Genomic DNA, 19,841 nt, shown 5'->3' with positions numbered 1-19,841 from the left:
AGAAGAGTCTATAATAATCCAGAACCAAGGTAGAAGAGTGAGTGAGAAAAACTGATGGTCCTTTTAAGAAAATGTGTGGCAGTTGCTTCTGTGGGAAATGAGGGAGGAGCTCGTGTCAAGTGATTATTTAAAACCCATATCTTGTCATTTGTGGGCTTGAAATGAATTTGGCTAAATCAATTGACTTAATTGAATTTTTAGAAATCAAATCTTGATCTTCATTTTTAAAGGTTTAAAATGTATTTGTTCTTTGTATCGAATGGAGGAATTCCGTTTAAATGTTCAAAACTGGTAGGTAGGACTGTACAAGAAAAGATGAAGGCGGTGATGACAAACCAATAAATTAAAAGAGGCCGTTTGGAGAAATCGCTGAGTCAAGAGTCGGGCAATCACGTGAAGATTTTAATAAAAACGAAACTAATCAGACGTGTTTAGCCTTCCCTTTCCACCCATTTTTGGCGTTGTTAAAGGGAAGAGGAGCGTCGGTTTTAATCAATCCTTTGGTTTCTCTACTGGGCGGAGCATTGAGAAGGTGGCGGAAGGTGGGGCGACCGGCCGGGCTGGCGCGCCTTTAGGCACGTGGGTCTGGGTTGCTGACCGGGAACACAGCGATCTGGGCGAAACATTGGCCTTTTGTGTCTCTTGCGTTTGGTACCTTTTGGGGGCCGGCTGCAGCTGTGAGAGGCCGCGCTCGCTGCCAGCCGTCAAGGCGACCTTGCTCAGCAAAGCCACTATTGTACTTTGAGCTAGTGACTCCCGCGGCTTGGCAGCTTTCTAGGCATTCCTCCAGGACCTTTCTCCCCCTGGAGGCCTCAGCTTTAAATGCAGTTTGTTTTTACAGTTGGGTACTGCTCTATTCTTGGCTTTGGCGCCAGGAGTAGCTTGCAATCCTTACCAGTTAATTGTGGTCTCTGCGCGAAAAGAACGATGAAGTGCTGCCCTTTATGTCTAAAGGTGGCGCTTAGGACGTCGCTGGCGGTAGTGCTTTGAAGTCTTTCTTCAGTGAACCTACTCACCCGGTGGCCTTTATGCGAGCATGAACCTGCACCAAAGCCACTAGGCTTAGTACCTGTCCTGGGTTGGCATGTCTGTGGGTGCCGCTGTAGCTATAAATGACTTTGGTTGGCATAAAGAAACACAATTTTTTCACATATGCACTTGTCAAAATTCAATTAATTGTGCACTTTATTCCTGCTAGCGAAGTTTCCTAAAAATAAATAAATAGTACACTTTAAATATATGTAGCTTATTGTATGCCACTTATGCCTCAATAAGGTTGTTTAAAAGAAGCACATTCAGAAGATCAATACATGGTAACTAAGATTAAGTAACTGATAAAAATACAAAAAATGTGTTTCTTTTATCTACATCACCAAGTAAAGAAAAAAAAATCACATCTATTGCCCAATTTTGTAATTTAACTTCCATTTATTTTAAAGACTTTAATTTCTGTAAATATAGGCATGTGGTTTTACTTGCAAAGGTTTTCCTGAGGATATTTAATTAATATTTTATTTACTATTACCCTGACACCTAAGAAAACACAAAGTCACTATTCTTCAAAAAAGAAAAGAAAAAAAGAAAGAAAACAAAAGATCGCAGCCTCGTAGGAGATAGCCCGGCACAGGGGTCAGGAACCCTGGTAAAGGGATCAGGCCAACGTCGGTCTGAACAAAAACAATCATTTGCCAACTGTGTGAGCTAAGTTGAATTCCTCATTTTCTCTGAGCCTCGGCTTCTCACAGAGTTCCTGAGTGAATCAGGGTCAGCAAGGGAGGAGTAGAAGGAGGGTAATTTGGGGGGAACCTCAACTCTATGTGGGTCTCAAATATGAGCTGCTGTCTCATAATAAAATTTGTGTGGAATTGCTGGGAGAATGACTCTCACAAAAGTTGATCCTAAGTGAAATTCGTCAGCCCTGCTACTAGAAAGTAAGAGAATAGGAGGTCGGTGAATGTCAAAATCTGAAAGTTTCAGCTGGGCGTGGTGGCTCACGGCTGTAATCTCAGCACTTTGGGAGGCTGAGGCAGGTGGATCACCTGAGGTCAGGAGTTCGAGACCAGCCTGGCCAACATGGTGAAACCTCGTCTCTACTAATAATACACAAAGTAGTCGGGTGTGGTGGTGCATGCCTATAATCCCATCTACTCAGGAGGCTGAGGCAGGAGAATCACTTGAACCTGGGAGGCAGAGGTTGCAGTGAGCCGAGATCATACCATTGCACTCCAGCCTTGGCAACAAGAGTGAAACTCCGTCTCAAAAACAAAAACAAAAACAAACAAACAAAAAACAACTGAAAGTTTCCCAGGCCTGGAGGATTTTAATTATTAAATGAGATAATAATGAATGTGAAGGCCCAGAACGCTATCTGATACATACTACTGTGTAATCAATGGTACTTATTTCTATTTTGTCATTATCATCAGTGGTGTAATCACCACCAATGGCACTTATTTTTTTTTTAATTCTCATTGGTGATCGAACCACCTACCTGATAGTATTATTGTGAGCAAAGCGTTAATGAACAAAAGCAAGTAGAGTTCCTAGCAGAGATCCTGAGACATAAGGCTTGGTCGGTGTTCGTTTTCTTCCCCCTTCCCTCTCCCTTACTTTGAAGCATTCAGCTCAAATTCAGCCTACATCATGAAGTTTTCCCTGCTTCACATTTCCCAAGTCAACACATGTGGCCTTTCCTGTGGCTACAGGGTTGGATGGGAGAAGCGTCATTGCCAAGTGCAGGCTAGTGTGGGAGACCTGGGTTGGCTCAGCTGGCACTGAGCTGCGGGGAGGCATCTAAGCTTGCACCGATGTGTTGCCCTGGACTTTGTGCACTTCAGTTGTAGTTGCTATAAGGAAGGAAGTGGGGTGTCACAGGTTGGGTTTTGCCAAAATATGCTGAGGTAGAATTTGCTGTGAAAGATGTTTATTTAGAAATCAATACCTGTGAAAGGATGGGGTGGGAGGCAGGATGCATCCCAACAACAGTGATGCCAGCCCAACACAGCCTTGGCCAACCCCACAGCAATGTCCGGAGTGACTATTGCCACCAGTGTCCCACAGTGGGCTGATAAGGCTGGGCTTTCATCCCCCTCTCTCATCACTGGATGCAGGCTGCCCCAGAGAAAGCATGACCTCATGACCTGAAGTGGAGGCAGACCCTGCAGTAGCTGACAGCTAATTCTTTTTTATTTTCGTTTTTTTGAGACAGAGTCTTGCTCTGTTGCCCAGGTGTAGTGCAGTGGCATGATCTTGGCTCACTGCAACCTCCGCCTTCCGGGCTCAAGTGATTCTTCTGCCTCAGCCTCCCAAGTAGCTGGGACTACAGGCACATGCCGCCATGCTCGGTCAATTGTTGTATTTTTAGTAGAGACAGGGGTTCACCATATTGGCCACACTGGTCTCGGACTCCTGACCTCGTGATCCTCCCACCTTGGCCTCCCAAAGTGCTGGGATTACAGGCGTGAGCCACCACGCCCGGCCTGATTCTGAGCATACTCTTCACAGCTGAGCAGCAAGTCCTTTTTTGCAGGGGGATCAGAATGGCATATTCCCTGTGTCCACCACACTGGGGGCAAATCAACAGTATAGTAACACATGGCAAACCGTTGAATGTTCCGAACAGTGAATCACAACTATATCTCAACATATAAGGAGGAGGACTGGCAGCCATCTCTTGACACAGGATAGTAGGAAAAGTGAGATGAAATGTCTGTGCACCAGACAACTGTACATGTGCAGTAAGAGCAGCTGCCACAGAGAAAAGAGTGAGTGCAGGAAGAGAAGGGAGGCAGGCCCAGGACCCAGGCCCTGAAGCACTCCTAACAGTTAGACTTGGGCAGAGGAGGAGGAACATCAGATTAAGGATGAAACCCCCTCAGAAGCAAAAAGAGGGAAGAACATTTTCAGGAGGATATGTAATCAACTGGGTCAAAAGTTGATCATCCACATCATCATCATCATGATATTACTATTCTAGGATGTTGGTTAAGACCACGTGGGGTTATTAAATGGGACCCAGTTTAAGAAATAATAGGCTGGGCCTGGTGGCTCACATCTGTAATCTCAGTACTTTGGGAGGCCGAGGTGGGAGGATCACTTGGGCCCAGGAGTTCGAGACCAGCCTGGACAATACAATGAGACCCCATCTCTAGAAAAAAATAAAAAATAAAAACTAGCCAGGCGTGGTAGCCTGTGCCTATAGTCTCGGCTTCTGGGGAGGCTGAGGTGGGAGGATGGTTTGAGCCTGGGAAGTTGAGGCTGCAGTGAGCCGTGGTCGCACCACTGCATTCAAGCCAGGGTGACAGAGTACGACATTTTCTCAAACAAACAAAAAAAGAAATGATAATCTAGTGAGAAGTAGTATAACCAGGATGACTCTATATTCTCATTTTGCCTAAGACAGTTTCTGTTTATATCCATTGTCCCACATCTCATCCAATTCAGCATTTGTCTCACATGTTTTTCATTTTTGAACTAAATATTACTCTCAATAGTTCCACTAAAATAATTTGGTTTGAGTTTAGTAGATCTCCACTTCGAACTTCCAGTTTCTACAGAGTTCTCATTTTGGCTCCACCTGATTAAATCTGAAAGACAACCACTGATAATCTCTCTTTTCCTAACCCTTTCCAGAAATAACATAACTAACCTCCCCATCAAGGAAAGCAGGCAGAGGAACTCACTGTTAAAAGGAAATATGCCCAGACATCGGCAGTTAGGGACTGCTAACAACCTCAGATCTCGTGTAGTGGTGGAGGAAGTATCTGACACTGTTCAGCTGCCTGCCACTTGGAGTACTGGCCAGTGGTTCTTTGGCCTGTGAGTTCCATGTGTGTTTCAGAAGCCATCACGTCAGACTTGGAACCAACCCAAATGCCCATCATTGATAGACTGGATAAAGAAAATGTGGCACATATACACCATGGAATACTGTGCAGCCATAAACAAGAATAAGATCATGTCCTTTGCAGGGACATGGATGAAGCTTGAAGCCATCATCCTCAGCAAACTAACACAGGAACAGAAAACCAAGCACCGCATGTTCTCATTCGTAAGTGGGAGCTGAACAATGAGAATACATGGACACAGGGAGGGGAACATCACACACCAAGGCCTGTTGGGGAGTGGGGGGAAAGGGGAGGGAGAGCATTAGAACAAATACCTAATGCATGCGGGGCTTAAAACCTAGATGATGGGTTGATAGGTGCAACAAACCACCGTGGCACATGTATACCTATGTAACAAAGCTGCACATTCTGCACATGTATCCCAGAACTTAAAGTAAAATTAAAAAAAAAGAAAAAGAAGAAGAAGAAGAAGCCATCAGGTTGCCAGTTAGCAGGGTCAATGGGAAATGTGGGCAATTATAGGTAAGGTGTACCTGTGTAGACATAGGAAATAGAGACTGAGCAGACCAGCCACAGAAGATATAGAGAGCAGTCTGAAAATTCTTACAACAGTGGTTATGTAATTTATGCATGGTGTAAATATACAACTATGTATTGATTGATAATGCTTTTTTATTTCATTATAAACCTTCTTAGAAGTAATGAGCTCAAATAAATGAAAATACACATTTACTGAAAATTTAGGTACTGGCTGGGCATGGTGGCTCATGCCTGTAATCCCAACGCTTTGGGAAGCTGAAGCTGGAGGTTCACTTGCACCCAGGAGTTTGAGGCTGCAGTGAGCTATGACTGTACCACTGCACTCCAGCCTGGGCAACAGAGCAAGACCCCATCTCTTAAAAAAAAAAGGTACTAAATTTAGTGATGTACATGTAACACGCACAAAACGTCTATTGATGTTTACCACTGTGAGGGCCACAGTGATATAACTGACCACACAAAACCCAGAAGGCAATGGTCTGTTGAGGAAGCAACAGCATCTACCTCATAAGGCAGTAGTTATTTTAAGAATGTGCTTATTAAGGACCACAGGTTTACATATAACTTTATTCAACATGATTCTCACGTAGATCCAATGACTGCTCTTCTAAATTCATTTTGCTAAATTTTTATTCCAACTTTCCTTGTGCACATACAAAAAGTGAAGTTGTAGCTATTAAGGTGTTGGTTGCATTAGCCAAACAGTGTAATGATGCCAACCTTATATCGGTGTCCTCAGATGCTTCAAAGAGAAGTTAAATTAATAATGATATATTTATTTCATCCAATGCATGAAATCAAAATAACAATTTTGGAACTGAATTCTGATGAAGACAAAACATCTGACAGCATCATAAATGCTGTTGTAATATAAACTTAAGATAAAATCCTAAGCCCCCTGCCGAATGAACAGATCCCTTCTTGGCCAAGAGGACCCCAGAAAAACCTTAAAACTGAGTCCCTGGCCATGACGGGATGAGAGGTCAGACATGTCTTGTTATACCCTCTCCCTTTTATGGTTTAGACGCAACTGACCAACACTAATGTTAAAATAGAGACTGTAAGACTGACAGAATAGACTCTTTGTGGCAGTAAGACATGAAATTATAAACAGGACCTAAGGCCATGCCAAGTAAGGGTTAAGGAGGATGGGTTGGGGTGGGAGCTTTATGCTAAAGAGGTTGGCTAAGTATGTGTATGCAACAGGTTACAGGAGGCGCTATGAATATTCATGAAGGTAGTCTTGACGTATGCATATTGAACAAACATGCATATATGACTATGCTGTAACTGTCTCAAGGTTTTTCTTTTTCTCTAGCAGCTAAACAAGCACTGGTCTTAAGATAATATTAAAACAACTACAGCTCATCTAGCTCACAGACCCTGACTAACTGTTCCCCCAGTCATAACTACAGCTTTAATTGGACAACAGACTGATTTTAGCATGTTTCTCCTGATAAGATCACCCACCACGGACTGGTTCTGGCTGGTTTACAGAGGTTGTGCACTTGCATGCTTAAGTGTCCTGAAAAAATCTTTTGTGTATAGGACCTAATTGTAATACATTTAAATGTTAAGTCTCAGCCTGGCGTGGTGGCTCACTCCTGTAATCCCAGCACTTTGGGAGGCCAAGGCAGGCAGATCACTTGAGGTCAGGAGTTCAAGACCAGCCTGGCCAACATGGTGAAACTCTGTTTCTACTAAAAATACAAAACTTAACCAGGCATGGTGACAGATGTCTGTAAACCCAGCTGAGAAGGAAGAATCACTTGAACCCAGGAGGCGGAGGTTGCAGTGAGCTGAGATTGCGCCATTGAACTCCAGCCTGGGCGATGGAGCAAGACTCTGTCTCAAAATAAAATAAAATAAATGTTAAGTATCCACCCCAAAGTGAACATGCGTCATATATGCATGTTTTTCAATATGCATGCGTCAAGACCGCCTTCATGAATATTCACAGCTCCTCCTGTACCCTGTTGAATACATATACTTTGCCAACCTCTTTAGCATAAAGCTCCTACCCAACCCTTCCTCCTTCCAAGTACTACCTATCTCTGGTCTTGGCTGGAGGCTGTGTTTTCCAGCCTGAGGGATGGCCATTTTGCAGGCCATAACTTTTTATAAGAAATAAAGTCTCCTGTCCTTCTCTAAATTTATAAATTGTGTGTTTTCTAAAGATAACAGTAAGTTCAGTAACTAAGTTTAATGCTGAACATAAAATGACTTGGGTTTTTTTTCAGGGATAATAGGAACACAAATTTTAGCAGAGAAAGAATGTGTTAAAAATAATGTTCTTAATTAAGAAACTTATGGAGCAAAAATATCCTTGGGATTGGTTATAGTGCACATGTAATTGATAATTGCATCCATGCATCCAAACAAGCTGTAACACTATATCTATCAAATATATAGATATTCTGTTTGCTATGCTCATGCATGCAATCCCAGCAATTTGGGAGGCTGAGACAGGAGGATTGCTTGAGCCTAAGAGTTCGAGACCAGGCTGAACATATAGTGAGACCCCCATCACTACAGAAAATTAAAAAATTAGCTGAGCATAGTGGCATGTGCCCGTTGTCCCAGATACTCATGAGTCTGAGATAGCAGGATTGCTCGAGCCCGGGAGGTGGAGGCTGCAAGAATTTGTCATTGTGCCACTGCACTCTGGCCTGGAAGACAGAGTCAGACTCTACTTTAATTTTTAAATTTATTATTATTATTATTTTTTGCTGGGCTCAGTGGCTCACACTTGTAATCCCAGCACTTTGGGAGGCTGAGGCGGGCGGATCACCTGAGCTCGGGAGTTCGAGACAAGCCTGGCCAACTTGGTGGAGCCCCATCTCTACTAAAAATATAAAAATTAGTTAGGCGTGGTGGCGTGTGCCTGTAGTCCCAAGTACTCGAAGCTGGGAGGCGGAGGTTGCAGTGAGCAGAGATGGCTCCACTGCACCTCAGTCTGGGCGACAGAGCAAGACTCCATCTCAAAAAAAAAAAAAAAAAAAAAATTTAAACAGAGTTTTTGAAGGGCTCCTTTGACAGTGCACCTAAGTGTCCTAAGATTGGTACTGACCTTTTTTTTTTTTTTTTTTTTTTTTTTTTTTTTTTTTTTTTTAACAAACATTGGGTTATTTTGTTGAACATCAGTAGGTAATATTTAATCAAAATATTCAACAAATAGAGCACCTAAAAAAACTTCGGCTTTTGAAGCTTTTAGCAAATTGCAGTTATTGAAAACAAAGCCTGAAAAACAGAGAGGCATCAAAATGTATCCCTAAATAAAGGACTGAAACAAACTAGAGCTGTAATGGTGAACAACGAGCAAACAGGATTTAACTGTGAAATTCTATAATTGTGCTTTGGAATATGTTAACTTGAGAGAAAGCATTTGACACGTTGATAGTGCTCTTTTTTTTTTTTTTTAGTTGGATACATTTAATTTGATAATATTTCAATTAGACAGATTTATATTCTGTACCTGAATGGAATAAAATTGAGAAAGCCTATGATTTTCAGCATCCACATTTGGCAAAATTTTCAAAGGAAACATAGAGACAACTTTTTAAATGAGTTCTGTCATGTGAAAATATTCGTTGAAGAATGACATTTTGAATAGAGAGTTTCTGTAAGAATATTTGAGATGAAATAATTACCCATTTTAATTTTTTTAAAGTGTAATTGTGAGTCTGGGGGAGGTAGCTCACACCTGTAATCCCAGCACTTTGACAGACAAAGGTGTGAGGATCAATTGAGGCCAGGAATTTGAGATCAGCCTGGGCAACATAAAGAAACCCTGTGTCTACAGCAACAACAACAATATATTATAAAACAAAAGTAGACAGGCATGGTGGCACACACCTGTAGTTCTAGCTACTCAGGAGGCTGAGGCATGAAGATTGCTTGAGCATAGGAGTTTGAGGTTGCTATGAGCCGTGATTACACCACTGCACTTTGGCCTTGGCGACAGAACAAGACTCCATCTGAAAAAAAAAAAAAAAAAAAAAGTAATTATGACTAAGTATGCTATAGTTAAGATGTATACCTTTTATTGAACTTGAGGTACAGGGTACTCACCTCAATACTATCTCAGCACCTGCAGACACAATATTTTCTAAATTAAAAATAGTATGGTTTACAGATACAAGATAATTGAAGGTATTAACAATCTCAAATTTCTTAACCATAAAATAAAAATTTTTCTTTTTTTTAAAGACAAGTTTTCACTATGTTGCTCAGACTGGTCTCAAACTCCTGGGCTCAAGTGATTAGCCCTCTTGGGCCTCCCCAAGTGTTGGGATTACAGGCATGAGCCACCTCACTCAGCCTAAAATGCAAGCTTAAAAATGATTGCAGACCATTTTATTTTAGAGTTTAAAAATAACAAAATCAGCCGAGCATGGTGGCTCATACCTGTAATCCCAGCACTTTGGGAGGTGGAGGCAGGCGGATCAGTTGAGGCCAGGAGTTCGAGGCCAGCTTGGCCAACATGGTGAAACCCCATCTCTATTAAAAATACAAAAATTAGCTGGGCGTGGTGGCAGGCACCTGTAATCCCAGCTACTCGGAAGGCTGAGGAAGGAGAACTGCTCGAACAGGGGAGGCAGAGGTTGCTGTGAGCGGAGATCGCACTAATGCACTTTAGCCTGGGCGACAGAGCGAGATTCTATTTCAAAAAATACAATAAAATAAAAATAACAAAATCATATTGAAACAATACCTTCTTCACAAAAATACCAGTGATGCATTATAAGACAGGACTAAGAAACTGATCAGACTATGTGAATATGTACCAATAATAATTGCTCCTGCTATTTGAAAATTTTTAGTAATCAGTATAAATAACATTTTGCTTTAATATATACAGATGGATGTTATCTTTGTTTTTTAAATAAAGCATTTTACTTTTGACAATGGTTTTTGCACACTAATAAAATCAATTTTTGGTACAAAATAAATATTTCAGAAAAGTTATATAGTTGGTTTCAGAGCTCTCTTCACTCAAAAGTGTATCAGCTTGGACAAGAAGTTATGTGGTCTCCTTAACTATAGCATAGTTAGCATATTAGCTTTTGCAGCAGACAGCCTGGATTTCAATCCCAGTTCTAACACATAGTAGTTTTGTGACTTTAAGTAAGCTATTCAATCACTCTCATACTAAGTTTCCTCATCCTTTTTTTTTTTTTTTTTTTTTTTTTTTGAGACAGAGTCTTGCTCTGTCGCCCAGGTTGGAGTGCAATGGGGCAATCTCTGCTCACTGCAACCTCCGCCTCCTGGGTTCAAGCAATTCTGCCTCAGCCTCCCAAGTAGCTGGGACTAAAGGTGTGCACCAGCACCACCGTGTCCAGCTAATTTTTGTTTGTTTGTTTTGTTTTTGAGACGGAGTCTCGCTCTGTTGCCCAGGCTGGAGTGCAGTGGTGTGATCTTGGCTTACTGCAACCTGCACCTCCCGGGTTCAAGCAATTCTGCCTCAGCCTCCAAAATAGCTGGGATTATGGGCGTGTGCCACCACATCTGGTTAATTTTTTTTTTTTTTAGTAGACACAGCGTTTCACCATATTGGCCAAGCTGATTTTGAACTCTTAACCTCAAGTGATCCGCTTGCCTCAGCCTCCCAAAGTGCTAGGATTAAAGGACTGAGCCACTGCACCCGGTCATAATTTTTGTATTTTTAATAGAGACGGGGTTTCACCATGTTGGCCAGGCTGGTCTCCAACTCCTGACCTCAGGTGATCGGCCTGCCTCGGCCTCAAGTTTCCTCATCTTTAAAATGGTAATGGTAATAACATAAATTCTCTCAGTGGTTTGTTGCAAGGATGAAATGAAATAATGTGTATAAGGCACTTGGTACAGTGCCTTGGAATGTTGTACTCTCAGTAAACATGACCTATTATCATTGATTGCTGTTGTTATTACAATTAAGAGGCTATACTCAAGATTATTGTTAGATTTTCCTTACCATTGACTTGGCGTCCTAACAGCAGATTGGTTGCCTGGACTTGTCTTTTTCTAGCAAAGGGATCCAGTGATCAGGAAGATTTGCCAAATTAAATGGTGGCATAGACCAGCATTGTCTTGTCTTGTCTTTTTTCTTTCTTTCTTTCTTTTTTTTTTTGAGACAGAGTCTTGCTCTGTCACCCAGGCTGGAGTGCAGTGGCACAATCTCAGCTCACTGCAACCTCCGCCTCCCAGGTTCAAGCAATTCTCCCACCTCAGCCCCCTGAGTAGCTGGGATTACAGGTGTGCACCACCACGCCTGGCTAATTTTTGTCTTTTTAGTAGAGACGGGGTTTTGCCATGTTGGCCAGACTTAGACCAGCATTTTCAAAATTATTTTTTCTCAGAATACTGCAAGAATACTACAACATTGAAAGAACACTGTATTATTGCAGAATCCTGCAAGGTGCTCTGTCAGCAAAAGGTTCTGTTGTCAACTGGTGTTGGGAAGCTATAGACGTGTGTTGTAAATTCATAATACGTATTTAGCACTGTAAAATCTCTCCAAAGTCCTGCAATAAACACTTATATTTTGCTTAATCCTCATTTTCCAAATTTATTTGATAATGTAGCCTCTCCTTCCCTCTCTCTTTTGTATGTATGTGATGCCTTCAACATAATAGAGAGTATTCTACAAAACATTTTGCGAAACATGAATCTAATATAACATTTTCATTTTAAAAATGAGAGGCTCAGCTGAGAGAAGGACTTTCCCAAGGTCACACAGTAATAGTGGATATGGAGACCTAGATGCCAGGGCTCCAAATCCTTGTGCTTTTTCTTTTAGGGAAGTCTCTTTGTATGTAATAATCTTTGTGCATGGATACATGAATGTGGGCTGTATATTGATAAGTAGGTGTGTGATACCTCCGACATTTCAAGGACAAGGACATTTTATAATAGCCAGAGGGTTTTTTTTTTTTTTTTTTTTTTGAGTGGAGTCTGGCTCTGTCACCCAGGCTGGAGTGCAGTGGCGCGATCTCGGCTCACTGCAACCTCCGCCTCCCGGGTTCAAGCGATTCTCCTGCCTCAGTCTCCTGATTAGCTGGGATTACAGGCGTGCACTACCACGCCCCGCTAATTTTTGTATTTTTAGTAGAGGCGGGGTTTCACCATGTTGCCCAGGCTGGTCTCGAATTCCTAACCTCAGGTGATCCCCCACCTCGGCCTCCCAAAGTGCTGGGACTGCAGGCGTGAGCCACCGCGCCCGGCCGGTTTTTTTTTTTTTTTTTCCAATTATGAAACCTACCGTTTTAACAACCTCCACGCTCTCTGGGACTGAAAGTTTCCGCTCATAGGCAATAGGCAGCCACCACAGACCACAGTAATGGAAAATGGTCTCTTGAACTGACACCAGATGAATGCCAGGGGGCGCTCTTTCCCAAACGGTACCAATTTAGAGTCCCTAAGCAGGAAGGCACAAAACCAACAAGTTTCAAGGAGACGGAGGAGGTGAGAAAACACTGTGTCTGGAGGAAGTATAGTAATATTTAAGATACAAAGCCATGGACGAGAAGTTAGAAAAGAAAGGGAGACTGAATAGCACTGTATCAATATATAAAACAGTTTTATAATCAACAAAACTAAGATTATAGGCCAGGCACGGTGGCTCAGTTCTGTAATCCCAGCATTTTGGGAGGCCGAGGCAGGAGGATCACTTGAAGCTAGGATTTCTAGATCAGCGTGGGCAACATGGCAAAACACTGTCTCTATCAAAAATACAAAAATTAGCCGGGCGTGGTGGTGCACGCCTGTAATTCCAGCTACTTGGGAGGTTGAGGCAGGAGAATTGCTAGAACCCAGAAGGTGGAGATTGCAGTAAGCCAAGATCGCGCCACTGCACTCCAACCTGGGCGACAGAGCAAGACCCTGTCACAAAAACAAATAAACAAGCAAAAAAAACACTAAGATTATAAACAAAAAAAGTAAATGTAAAAAAGTTTTTAATGCATAGGAATGATAAAAAGCCCACATGAAATTATATATATAATTGCATATTATAAATAATTATAATTAAATAAGTATGTAATTGATTTTATATTATAATTATATAATATATGCACACATACATATAATCTGTCTATGAAATCTATGAAACCACCAAGTCTCCAACAGCCAAAATGTCAAGTTCGTATTTAGAGGAAATAATATAGAAATAATTGCTAAGGACCCCATCTCTAAAAAATAAAAAAGAACAGAAATTCCTGATACTTATTGAGCACATACTATGTATTTGGTACCTTATGTCCACTTTTAACACTTAAGTTTATGAGGTAGTTATTATTAGAATACCGTCCTCATTTTTCTGGGTTTTTTTTTCAACAGGGTCTTTGTCGCCCAGACTGGAGTGCAGTGGCATGATTATGGTTCATTGCAATCTCGAACTCCTGAGCTCAAGCAATCCTCTTGCCTCAGTCTCCTGAGTAGCTCGGACTAGAGGCATGTGCCGCTATACCTGGCTAATTTAAAAAAAAGAAATTTTAGAGGTGGGGTCTTGCTATGTTGCCCAGACTGGTCTGAAACCCCCGGCCTCAAGTAATCTCCCCATCTCAGCCTCCCAAAGTGCTGGGATTATAGGTGTGAGCCACCGTGCCTGGCCTTGTCTTCATTTTACACATGAGGAAACCGAGGCTTAAAGGCTTAAGTAACTTGTCCAAGTTCACAGTGCTAAGTGAAAGAGATAGCTGAGACTTCAAGGTCTTCCTCCAGAGGACCCAACTATTCCCTGCTTCTTTCCCATGCCTTATAAAGCCCTGTGTGGCCTGGTTTCCACTTACCTCTCCAGCCTTCCTCATCACTCAGCTCTCTGAAAAGACCATGTTCCCTGCCTAGGACCCACTTCCCTCCGTCTTTGCCTGACTCAATGTTACCCGTCCTACTGGCTCAGCTTAGACATCACTTCCTTCAGGAAGTCTTCTCTGTTCTCCAAGCCTGGATTAGGTGACCTTTCTTTGTGGGTGTTCGACTCTCCATCATCTCACCACACTGCATGGCAACTGTCCACTTCCTGATCTGTGTCCTCTGTTAGACTGGGAGTTTGGGGAGAGCAGAGACTAGATTTGGCTTGCTCCCAACTGCATTTCCCAATCCTGGCACAATGCCTGCCACATAGTAAGTTCTCTATACACAGAGACTCCTCTGCTTAAAACATTTCTTAGAGAACCACATGTGAAGAGCAAATGTCATCAACTCTGCCACCAGCAGATGGTTATTGGCTGTCATTTTGGTCTCTGGCATTGGTGGTTCATCAGGCATGTTTGCTGTGATTTTGCTTATATTTGAGTAGTTTAATGAATGTTATTAATGTATTATATACCTGATACAAATAAAGAGTGTTGAAAGTCCCAGTAAGAAGTGACATAGGGTTACAATAGAAATGAGACTAGAGCCAGGTACAAAGGCTCAGGCCTGTAATCCCAGAAGGTTGGGAAGCCGAGGTGGGAGGATTGCTTAAACCCAGGAGTTTGAGACCAGCCTGAGCAACATAATGAGACCCCATCTCTACGAAACATTTTTTTAAAAATTAGCTGGGCGTGGGCCGGGTGCAGGGCCTCACACCTGTAATCCCAGCACTTTGGGAGGCCGAGGTGGGTGGATCATGAGGTCAGGAGTTTGAGACCAGCCTGGCCAACATAATGAAACCCCATCTCTACTAAAAGTACAAAAATTAGCCAGGCATGGTGGCACGCACCTGTAGTCCCAGCTACTCAGGAGGCTGAGGCAGGAGAATTGCTTGAAACCGGGAGGTGGACGTTGCAGTGAGCCGAGATCATGCCACTACACTCCAGCCTGGGAGACAGAGAGAAACTCCGTCTCAAAAAAAAAAAAAAAAAAAAAAAAAAAAAATTAGCTGGGCATGATGGCATATGCCTGTCGTCCCAGCTACTTGAGAGGCTGAAGTGGGAGGATCACTTGAGCCTAGGAGGTTGAGGCTGCAGTGAGTCATGTTTACAACACTGCACTCCAGCCTGGGTGATAAGGTGAGGCCCTGTCTCTAAGAAAGAGAGAGAGAGAGAGAGAGACAGATGAAAGAAAGAAAGAAAGAAAGAAAGAAAGAAAGAAAGAAAGAAAGAAAGAAAGAAAGAAAGAAAGAAAGAAAGAAAGAAAGGAAGGAAGGAAGGAAGGAAGGAAGGAAGGAAGGAAGGAAGGAAGGAAGGAAGGAGAAAGAAAGAAAGAAAAAAAAGAAAGAGAAAGAAAGAAAAGAAAGAAAGAAAGGAGGGAGGGAGGGAGGGAGGGAAGGAAGGAAGGAAGGAAGGAAGGAAGAAAGGAAGGAAGGAAAGAAAATTAGAAATAACTAAATATGAAAATTATCAGGATTGTACAAAATATATATGAATAGTTAAGAGTAGTAAACATTCTGATGGACAAACACTAAATCATGCAGCGTGTGAAGAAAGCTGCATCAATGAAGGTCAAAAAGCATCTATAAGAACCGTATATTTTGACCGGGGAAATGCGTGTCTTAGGCTAATTCCCAGAGCACTCATTTTTGGCTGGTCAAGGTGGAGTAGAGGTCTCTGTCCACTTTTCAAAAGTATTGTTTTAATCCTTTATGACACAGGACGGCCCTGAGTTTCTCTGAAATCTATTATTGTGACATCTTGAATTTAAAGATGTTATGGCAAAGAGCTAAAATAATCAATGTTTATGAAGGAGGGTCACATCCTAAAAAATAAAACAAAAAACAACACAGAGAATTCCTCCTACTGTGTATCCCCTAACCCCATTTCTATAGGATTTTAGAAGGTATTATCTAGATTTCACAATGTATTACCATCTCCTGAATGCCTATTACAGGTCAGGCCCTTTTTTTTTTTTTTTTTTTTTTTTTTTTTTTGAGACGAAGTTTCGCTCTGTCACACAGGCTGCAGTGCAGTGGCATGATCTTGGCTCACTGCAACCTCCCCGCCTTTGGGTTCAAGCCATTCTCTTGCCTCAGCCTTCTGAGTAGCTGAGATAACAGGCAAGCACCACCATGTCCGGCTAATTTTTGTATTTTTAGTAGAGACAGGGTTTCACCATGTTTACCAGACTGGTCTCGAACTCCTGGCCTCAGGTGATCCACCCGCCTCGCCTCTGAAAGTGCTGGGATTACAGGTGTGAGCCACCGTGCCTGGCCTAGGTCGGGCACTTCTAAACATTTTTTTTTTTTCATTTCATTCACACATCCCTGTGAGACAGATACTATCTCATTCTACAGATTGGGAAACTAGGACCCTGAAAAGTTAAGTCACTTTCCCAAGGAAACTAGGGAAGTGTTTATGTTGGAATTGGAAGGATCCAATATGCTCCTTACAGTCCACCAGCCTTCCTCTATTATCTAATTTCATTCTCACAACAATCACGTGAATGAAGTTAAGAAAATTATTCCCCCACCTCTCAGATGAAAACAGTGAAACCCAGGAATGTTCACAGTTTCACTATGCAGTGAGTAGAAATAGACGTGAACTCACATCTTGTGTCCCTAGGTCCAGTGCTCTCTCCAGGTCACCATAACTTTATTTCTTCATTGGTTGGTTAAAGGCTAGTGGTTGGAGCTTTTCCAGGGATTAGTCCTTCTTAGTGGCTGTGGAGTATGTGCCTGAGGTAGGGAGGGACTGGCCTGCTCTGTTGTTGGGATAAGGGAAGGAACAGCGGATACCCCACTAGAAGAAATGTTAGAGGATGTCCTTCATGATAACAGATTAAAATCTGGATCTACACAAAGAAATGAAGAGCACTGGATATGGTAACTACATGGGTAAAATGCACAAGATTTTTTTTTCTTATAATTTAAATCTCTTTATAAGATATTTGGCTTAAAAATAATAACATTGTATTGTGCAGTTTATAACATGTAGAAAAAATGCATGGCAACAATAGTGGTATGGTTTGAATGTGCTCCATTAAAAATTCATGGTGAAATTTAATCTCCACTGTGGTGGTATTAAGAGGTGGGGTTTTGGGGGAAATGATTAAGTCACGAGGGCTTTGGCCTCATGAATGGATTAGCGCCATATAAAAGGTCTGGGATGGGAGAGGTGGCTCACACCTGTAATCCCAGCACTTTGGGAGGCCGAGGCTGGTGAATCACTTGACTCCAGGAATTTGAGACCAGCCTGGCCAACATGGCGAAACCCCGTCTCTACAAAAAATAGAAAAATTAGCCAGGCATGGTGGCGTGCACCTGTGGTCCCAGTTACTCAGGTAGCTGCAGCATGAGGATCTCTGGAGCCTGGGAGGTTGAGGCTGCAGGGAGCCGTGATAGTGCCACTGCACTCTAGCCTCGGTGACAGAGTGAGACCCTGCTTCCTAAACTAACAAACAAAACGAAGGTGGACTGTAACAGGTTAAAGATGTATTACTATAAAACCTAAAGCAACCACTAAAATAACAAAACAAAAGAGTTATATTTAATAACCCAACAAAGGCAATAAAATATAATTGTTAAAATGCTCAATTCATATTAATTTATTACTTTTTCCTTTATTTCTTTTCCTTTTTTTGTGGAGGCTTTCTGGAAAACCAGAAAACCTGCTAGACAAATTCTAAAAGAGCTGTAACACTGACTTTTTCCTTTTTTGAATCATGCTTTTGCCCTAAACCCCATAGATTTTCTCCTATATTTTTTCTAAAAGTGTTACAATTTTACATTTTATATCTAAGTCTGTGGCCCACTTTGAGTTATTTTTTGTATATGGTGTGAGATTTAGATTGAAGTTCATTTTGTTTTGCTTATGGTTGTCCAATTGTGCCAACACCATTTGTTAAAAAGGCTATCGTTCCTCCATTGATTTGCTTTTGTATGTTTGTCAAAAATCAGTTGGAATAGCAAACTATATGTTACATGTACTTTGCCATAATAAAAGAAGAAAAAACCAAACAGATGTGTTCTTTCTTCTGTTGCATTGATCTGTATGTCTATATTTCCACCAATATCACACGGTCTTTATTACTGTAACTATATATTAGGGCTTAATATCAAATACAGTAATTCCTCCCACTTTATTCTTCTTTTTCAAGAATAAGCTTGTCTATTTCTACAAAAAGCCTTGCTGGGATTTTGATAGGAATTGCATTACATCTATAGATCAGTTTGGGAATATACTATGTTGTGTATTCTAATCCATAAGTATGCTATGGCACTCCGTTTATTTCAGTCTTCTTTGATCTCTTTCATTAGTATTTTGTAATTTTCACCATACAGATCCTGTATGTGTTTTGTTAAGTTTATATCTAAGTATGTACTGTTCTTCGGAACAATTATAACTGGTATAGTGTTTTTCATTTTGGTTTCCACATGCTCTCTGTTAATATATAGAAATGCATTTGGCCTTTGCACGTTAATCTTGAATCCTGCAACCTTTCAAGCTCACCTATTAGTTGTAGAGGATTTTTTGTTGTTTATTTGCTTGGTAGATTTATTAGGCTTTTCTGTGTAGAAAAGCATGCCATCTTCAGGTAAGGACAGATTTATTCTTCCTTTCTAATCGGTATTCCTTTTATTTTTTTCTTGTCTTATTGTGTTGTGTTTCCAGTACTATGCTGAATGAGTACTGAGAGTGAGTATCCATGCCTGGTTTCTAAACAGGTGGAATCCAGTTACTCTTTCACCGCGAACTGTGATGTTAGTTGTACAGGTTTTGTAGATGCCTTTTATCAAGTTAAGGTAGTTCCCCTATCATGCTAACTTGCTGATTTTTTTAAATATAAATGGGTGTTGGATTTTGTCAAATGTTTTCTCTGTGTCAATGAATATGATAATATTATTTTCTTTCTTGAGCCTATTGATATGGTGAATTACATAGGTTTTTGAGTATTGAACCACCCTTGAATACAGGCATACCTTGTTTTACTGTGCTTTGCAGATATTATGTTTTTCACAAATTGAAGGTTTGTAGCAACCCTTGAGCAAGTCTATCAGTACCATTTTTCCAACAGCATGTGGTCACTTTGTGTCTCTGTGATAGCATGTTTTAACAATAAAATATTTTTTAAAGTATGTACATTGTTTTTTAGACATAATGCTATTGCACATTTAATAGACTACAGTATGGTATAAACATAAGCATTTTATATGCACTCTTTTTCCTTTTTTGTGAAGGTTTTCCAGAAAACCTGCTAGACAAATTCCAAAAGCTGTGACACTGACTTTTTCTTTTTGTGACTCGCTTTATTGCAATATTTGCTTTATTGTGATGGTCTGGAACTGAACCTGCATCATCTCACAGGTATGCCTGTACTGTGGTGGCTAATTTTGTGTGTCAACTTGACTGGCCATGGGTGCTCAGATTAAACATTATTTCTGGATCTGTGAGGATGTTTCCAGGTGAGGTTATCATTTCAATCAGTGAACTCAATAAGTAGATTGCCTGCCCTGATGTGGGTGAGCATGATCCAATCCATTGAGGGCCTGAAGAGAACAAGAGGTGGAAAGAGAAGAAAACTGCCCTTTTTGCTTCTTGTTTGCTTGCCTGAATTGAG

The 19,841-nt window shown here is 41.4% G+C and overlaps 1 non-coding gene and 1 pseudogene across 1 annotated transcript; both read right to left on the bottom strand.

Moving 5' to 3' along the window:
* Nucleotides 1-17,865: 17,865 nt before the first annotated feature.
* On the bottom strand, nt 17,866-17,925 carry LOC119620998 (U7 small nuclear RNA). The gene has a single exon (XR_005237537.1). It is a non-coding gene; the product is annotated as a U7 small nuclear RNA (small nuclear RNA).
* A 1,532-nt stretch (nt 17,926-19,457) lies between these two features.
* Nucleotides 19,458-19,507, bottom strand: LOC119621001 (U7 small nuclear RNA; annotated as a pseudogene).
* Nucleotides 19,508-19,841: the final 334 nt, after the last annotated feature.

The sequence above is a fragment of the Chlorocebus sabaeus genome, chromosome X, assembly GCF_047675955.1.
Source record: "Chlorocebus sabaeus isolate Y175 chromosome X, mChlSab1.0.hap1, whole genome shotgun sequence".
Classification (NCBI taxonomy): domain Eukaryota; kingdom Metazoa; phylum Chordata; class Mammalia; order Primates; family Cercopithecidae; genus Chlorocebus; species Chlorocebus sabaeus.
The sequence above is the reverse complement of the archived record's forward strand: the minus strand, read 5'-3'. Positions and strand labels throughout refer to the sequence as shown.